Source organism: Aotus nancymaae, unplaced genomic scaffold (genome assembly GCF_030222135.1).
Source record: "Aotus nancymaae isolate 86718 unplaced genomic scaffold, 86718_ANA_hifiasm-v0.15.2.pri h1tg000048l, whole genome shotgun sequence".
NCBI lineage: Eukaryota > Metazoa > Chordata > Mammalia > Primates > Aotidae > Aotus > Aotus nancymaae.
In genome coordinates, this window is record NW_026988462.1 from 3,007,217 (window position 1) to 3,014,550 (window position 7,334).

Sequence of the window (7,334 nt, forward strand, 5' to 3'; positions counted from 1 at the left end):
GAATCACTTGAACCCAGGAGGCGGAGGTTGCAGTGAGCTGAAATCAGGCCATTGCACTCCATCTCAAAATAAAATAAAATAAAATAATAAAAGTTTGAACTTCATGGTATATGAATATCTCAATCTCTTGAGCTCGTGATCTGCCTGCCTCGGCCTCCCAAAGTGCTGGGATTACAGGCATGAGCCACTGCTCCTGGCCTGTATGAATATCTCAATAAAACTATTATATTAAAAATACATTTCCTTAGAGAGCAGAAAGATATTGGTTTAGACCTCAATTACTGATTTTTTTTCCTATCTTTCACAGTATTTTTACCTCAATTCTGAATCCTTGGATGATAACATTCATAACCTTCAAACCTCAGAGAATTCCTAAACCAATATTTGGGGAGAGGGAGAATGGGGAGATTCACATATGATTTGACCTGTAGACTTTCCTTCCTATCTTTTTGCTGCTTACAGCGAGTATCTTACAGTGTGGACACATGACATACACATTTCACCTCATGCATTATGAGGACATACGTAATGGAGTGTTAATTGTGACATCGATCCACATCTCATAGTTGCAGCCATTGGCAGGAAACTGGTGGTAGTGTATTTAACTTTAGTCACTTTACGTTCTAATGCTCTTTTTCTCTGATTGCAAGGGTTTCTTTCTTTACTTTTTTTTCTGAGACAGAGTCTCATTCTGTCTCACTCAGTCACCCAGGTTGGAGTGCAGTGGGGTGATCTCTGCTCACTGCAGTCTCCACCTCCTAGGTTCAAGCAATTCTCCTGTCTCAGCCCAGAGTAGCTGGAATTACAGACAAGGGTTTCTTTAACACTTAAGTAATCCACTAATCCAAAAAAGAAAAGGAATTCACTAATGCATGTAAGAATAATAGGATGAACATGTAGGCACTAATGATCAGGACAAGTCGATTACAAAAAAAAATTATTTGATCAAGGGGGTTATTTTTATTGTTTTTATTTTTTTTTCTTATACTTCAGGAGTAGTAGGTTTACTTTGTGCCAAGGAAATAACTAATTTTTTCTCAATTGTCTTCAACTATTCAGGCCTCCTACCATCTAATATACTTCCCCATCTCTCATTAGAAACATTGTTTAACAATATGGAATGATCATTTAAAGAAGTTAGATCAGGCTGGGTGTGTGGCTCATGCCTGTAATCCCAGCACTTTGGATGGCAGGTGGATTGCATGAGGCCAAAAGTTAGAGACCAGCCTGGCCAACATGGTGAAAGCCTGTCTCTACTAAAAATACAAAAAAATTAACCCTGTCTCTACTAAAAATACAAAATAAATACAGGCATAGTGGCGAGTGCCTGTAGTCCCAGCTACTCAGGAGGCTGAGGCAGGAGAATTGCTTGAACCCAGGAGGCAGAGGCTGTAGTGAGCCAAGATCACCCCACTGCACTCCAGTCTGGGCAACAGAGTGAGATTCCATCTAAAATAAAAAATAAAAAATAAAAAAAAATAAAAGAAGTTAGATGAAACTAATATTAAGAGGTCAAAAGATCACCTTCCTTCCATCTTAATCTAAGGATTTGTCTAGTTTTATTTATACACTTAAGTTTTCATTTGACAATAAACCCTACCCTTTTAAAGACTGTGGGAGAGAGTGGGAAAAGTAGGAATGTGTTTTGTTTGTTTGCTTTTGAAGAGAATTCTTACTCTGATTTTACAAGGAATGTGTTTTAAGATCTATCTGCCATGTAAAATCAGTGATATTGGACCCATGTGATAAGAATGCTTGTTTTACATGACTTCAGCTATCCATAGACCAAGCATTTTCTCTTAAAACACAGCTACATTTAGAAAATCTTAATACAGCTTAGAATAGGAATTTTGGTATTTGGACCTGGACTCTACCGCTATAGAGGGACCCCATTATGTTATGATGTTATTATTCAAGCTGGTTAGACTCAGTTTGCAGAGACTCCTGTTCTACCAATCACTCGGCTTGTGTGAATTGACTAGTGACTGTGAGATCGAGGATAAGGGCTAAATCTTTTCTGATAAGAGGACTATTTGAAAACTAGAAGAAAATCATAGTATTTCAGCTGTTAACTTTAGGAGAAGCTTTAGAGGAAATATTTTATACATATCTTTAGTTTCATATGGTAATAGGTTATAAAGCATATGAAATCAAAGTAAAGAGAAGTGATGGGGTACTGTTAAAATAGGGTGATCAGGGAGGACCTTTCTGAGGGTGTGATCCAACAATGTATTGCTTTATGAAAATTAATTTTCTGGCAGAGCAAAGGTATTTAAAAGATTAGTATTAAAAATGCTCAGGCAGGGCATGGTGGCTCATGCCTGTAATCCCAGCACTTTGGGAGGCTGAGGCGGGTGGATAATGAGGTCAGGAGATTGAGACCATCCTGGCTAACACGGTGAAACCCTGTCTCTACTAAAAATAAAATATAAAAAATTAGCCGGACATGGTGGCATATGCCTGTAATCCCAGCTACACGGGAGGCTGAGGCAGGAGAATCGTCTGAACCTGGAAGGTGGAGGTTGCAGTGAGCCAAGATTGTACCACTGCACTCCAGCCTGGGCAACAGAGTGAGATTCCTCTCAAAAAAAAAAAAAAAAAAAGCTCAACCTATTTTCCTCTGACTTTTATAAAAAAGCAATTTTTTATGTATCAGATTTTTAAGTTATAGTAATTAATGACATGTTGATTTCTTTCTGCGTTTGAGTGATAACCTTCTATGCTTTATCTCATTTAATTCTTATGTGTAACCAATGAGCTTTCAACCATTTTGTCAACAAAATTCTTTAAACATTTATTAATTCCTTCCTGGCCTTTTAAAACCTTTTGAAACACTGAACTATTTTTCACTTTTCCAGCATGGGGCATATAGGATAAAAATTGGCCCTAGGGGTCTGCGGATCCTAGTTGGAGTTGCAGTTTCACCCTTAACCAGCTGTGATCCTGAACTGGGCTCTCAACATCTCCCGAGGCCTCTGTTTCCTCATCTGTAAATTAGGAGAGTTGGACAACACCATAGGGATCTTCCCGACTCCAGCAACTGGGGACCATCGAGTCGGTCATCTCCCTGTGTTGCAGTAGGGTGGTGAAGACAGAGGCCACATAGACTTGCTTGCCCTAAAGCTGTTCTGAAACTCTGGGATTTCACCTCTTATATTTCTGCCTGTTTTTTGGAAGTGTTTTGCCCGCTCATTTTCCCCCATCAGACAATGTCATTGATTGTAGCTGCTAACAGAAAATGACAGCTGTCTCCACATGTCAGCTGCTCTCATCATCTGGTTTGCCATGTGCTTTGGAAGGCAGGTGACCAAGTGTGTGTGAACTAGGAACAAGAGTATATGAACCCAGCACAGAGAAGAGAGCTGAGTATGTTTCCTGTAGAGTAGCATACATGAGCTTTATAAGGTATTTGGCCACTTAGGTATTTTTCTTTTTTCTTTCTTCCTTTCTTTTCTTTTTCCTTTTTCTTTTTTTTTTGAGACAGGGTCCCACTCTGTCACCCAGGCTGGAGTAAAGTGATGCAGTCATGACTTACTGTAGCCTTGACCTCCCCAGCTCAAGGAATCCTCTCATCTCAGCCTCCTGGGTAGCTGGGACTACAGATGCACTCTGACATGCCTGGCTAATTTTTTTCCTTTTTTTTTTTTCTTTTGAGATGGAGTCTGACTCTTGTCGCCCAAGCTTAAGTGCAGTGGCATGATCTTGGCTCACTGCAACCTCTGCCTCCCAGGTTCAAGCGATTCTCCTGCCTCAGCCTCCTGAGTAGTTGGGATTATAGGCATGCGTTACCATGCCAGGCTAATTTTTGTACTTTTAGTAGAGAAAGGGTTTCGCCATGTTGGCCAGGCTGGTCTCGAACTTCTGACCTCAGGTCTGCCCTCCCAAAGTGCTGGGATTACAGGCATGAGCCATTGCTCCCGGCCAAGCCTGGCTAATTTTTTCTATTTTTTGTAGAGACAGGGTCTCACTATGTTGACTAGGCTGACCTCAACTCCTAGGCTCAAGTGATCCTCCTGCTTCAGCCCTCCAAAGTGCTGGGATTATAGGTGTGAGCCACTGTGCCGGGCCGGTATTTTCATTTGGAGGCGTATAACTGCATTCCAGAATTTTAACTCTACTGGAAAGCTAACACAATGCCCTAACACAAATCTGTCTTGTATAGTAGTTAGTGTCTTTGAGGTTCCATCAGAGACAAATGACAGAAGAAAGCAAAACTGTTTAGGAAGGTCTAAGTCGTACATTGTGTAATAAAGGCATTCTCATCTGACAAGTCCCTGGTAACTAATACTTTTCTTTATAAGATGACATTGAGGCTTTTTCACCCTTAGTTAGGGGATTAAGTTCCAGGAGAAGAAGTTAAGTAGGTGGGCCTGGCGAGGTGGCTCACGCCTATAATCTCAGCACTTTGGGAAGCCAAGGTGGGTGGATCACGAGGTCGGGAGTTCAAGACCAACCTTGCCAACATGGTGAAGCCCTGTCTTTACTAAGAATACAAAAATTAGCCAGGCACGGTGGCAGGAGCCTGTAATCCCAGGTACTTGGGAGGCTGAGGCAGGAGAATTGCTTGAATCAGGAGGGCAGAGGTTGCAGTTAGCCAAGATTGAGCCACTGTGCTCCAGCCTAGGCAACGGAGTGAGACTACATCTCAAAAAAAAAAAAAAAAAAAAGAAGTTAAGCAGGTGGTTCCTTAAGTAAGCAGTCTTTTGACTACTTAGGAATTGATTTTGTTTTCCCATAATGAAAATGAATTACTTGACTTTATCAATCTCTGAAAAATAAGGTAAAATATACTCAGCCTCCGAGGGGATACAAACATAATATACGGAAGACAAAATAGAGACTTTGAAGATTTTTAAATAGAACATCTTGAGACTTGAGAAATTGAAGGCAGTAAAAATCAGACTGCTTCTATGTACTTTTTTTTCCCATAGGAAAAAGCAAGGTGATTAATCCTGATGGTTGGATTTCAATTAATTGGTGAATAGAAGGTAAAATGATCAAGAAACAAAAAGCGTAATTACAGGAGAAAACAGCAGGCGCTTTTTGTTTTAAAGGAAATAAAGAATAGAATTCACAGTGAATAGAGACAAGAAAATCTGATAATTCTAGACTCACTTGAGTGCCGCAAGGATGCTGATCAGGGAAAACTGCTGTGGCTGCCCGTGGGTCCTGGAAAGGCTTCTCCCCGGAACTACCTAAGTGAAATAAAAACTCATTTCTGACTGTTTCAGGATGGCTATGTGGATCTTTAGGATAATAACCAGCATTCTTTTGGACAACTGTAATCAAGAATTGGGCCTCCTCGAGGACACGGAGTTAGCCTCCAGCTCATGTAAGGCACGGTACCAAGGAACAATGAGCCGTCATGAAATCATCGTTTCATACTTGGTTTCTGTGTAGTAGGTTTTCCAAATCATTTTCTCTGACCTTTCTTTCCTCTTGGGTATGACTATGGTGACTCAAGGAGACTAGCTAAAGGGACCTCCTGGATCTCACAGAGAAACTCCCTCCAGTATCACGCTAATTTGTTCCTCAGTGCAGATGAAATTCTTAAACTGTCTTAACTGGATGTGAGGTTTTGGGATGACTTACTGCAGTCAGAGCTGTTCTCGGCACTATGGCTGTTCCAGTCATGGGATGCCATCAATCCCACAGTTCTGACCTCCTGATTCAGAGAGGTCACCGTGGAGACACCTGGCTGCTATTGTGACCTGCAGCAGGTCAGCTGGCTCCTGCCCCTCGACATTTCTACTGCCCATCCTGGCAGCTTCATGGGCCCATACTGCACAGGCATTTAGATGTTGCAGGGTAGCCCAAGCTCCCAAAGGTGTTGCAAGGAAAGGGGGCTATGGGCCTTTGAGAATTCGAAACTCATGTGGCTGGGGCCAGCCACTCTGATCAGGTACAAATGTGTCATCAAATTCAGTTTTGAAACTATCTGAGTAGGTTCTTTGCCTACAGATTTCGATATTCTATTCACTACGCAATACTGAAAAGAGAAATTGATCTCTCAAATAGGCAAAGATAAATTTCTATGGAAACAACAGGAAATTCCATATTACATAAATTTATATCAACTGGGTTTGTAATTATTTTTTTCTTTTATTTTAATTGACACCTAATTATTGTAAATATTGGCTGGGTGGGGTGGCTCATGCCTGTAATCCCAGCACTTTGGGCGGCCGAGGTGGGAGGATCATTTGAGCTCAGGAGTTCAAGACCAGCCTGGACAACATGGCAAAACCTCATCTCTATGAAAAATGCAAAAATTAAATGGATGTGGTGGTGCACATCTGTAGTCCTAGCTACTTGGGAGGCTGAGGTGGGAGGATCATCTGAGCCTGGGGAGGTTGAGGCTGCAGTGAGCTGTGATTGTACCACTCCAGCCTGGGCAACAGAGACCAGATACAAATAAAATAAAAAATTGTAGATATTTATGGGATGTAATTAAATTATTATATGACAGATTAACATCAATTTTGGCCAGGCGTGGTGGCTCACGCCTGTAATCCCAGCACTTTGGGAGGCCAAGTTGGGTGGATCATGAAGTCAGGAGTTCGAGACCAGCCTGGCCAACATGGTGAAACCCCATCTCTACTTAAAATACAAAAATTAGCTGGGCGCAGTGGTAGGCACCTGTAATCCCAGCTACTTTGGAGGCTGAGACAGGAGAATTGCTTGAACTTGGGAGGTGGAGGTTGCAGTGAGTCGAGATCATGCCACTGCACTCTAACCTGGGAGACAGAGCAAGACTCCATCTCAAAAAACAAAACAAAACAAAACAAAACATCAATTTTGCCTTGTATTCTCCTGGTTCTCGATGCCCTAGCTTTGCTATATTTAGCATGATTATTCTTATTTTTTTTGAGATGGATTCTCACTCTGTCACCCAGGCTGGAGTGTAGTATTGTGATCTCTGCTCACTGTAAGCTCCACCTCCTGGCTTCAAGAGATTCTCCTGCCTCAGCCTCCCAAGTAGCTGGGATTACAGGTGTGCACCACCGTGCCTGGCTAATTTTTGTGTTTTAGTAGAGATGGGATTTCGCCATGTTGGCCAGGCTGCTCTTGAACTCCTGACCTCAAGCAATCTATCCGCCTTGGCCTCCCAAAGTGCTGGGAATATAGGCATGAACCACTGCACCTGGCCTAGCATTTTGTTGTTTTTATTAATTCAGAGCATTAGTTAAAGCCAAACTCCACGTTTTTGGTTCTTAAATTGTTTTATAAGACATGTGCAGACTCCTTTCTGTAGGGCACATTTGGTAACATGTGATGTCTAAGCACTTTTCGGGGTCACCCCGTATAGCCTATAAGTTCTTCAGCACTATTCCTTC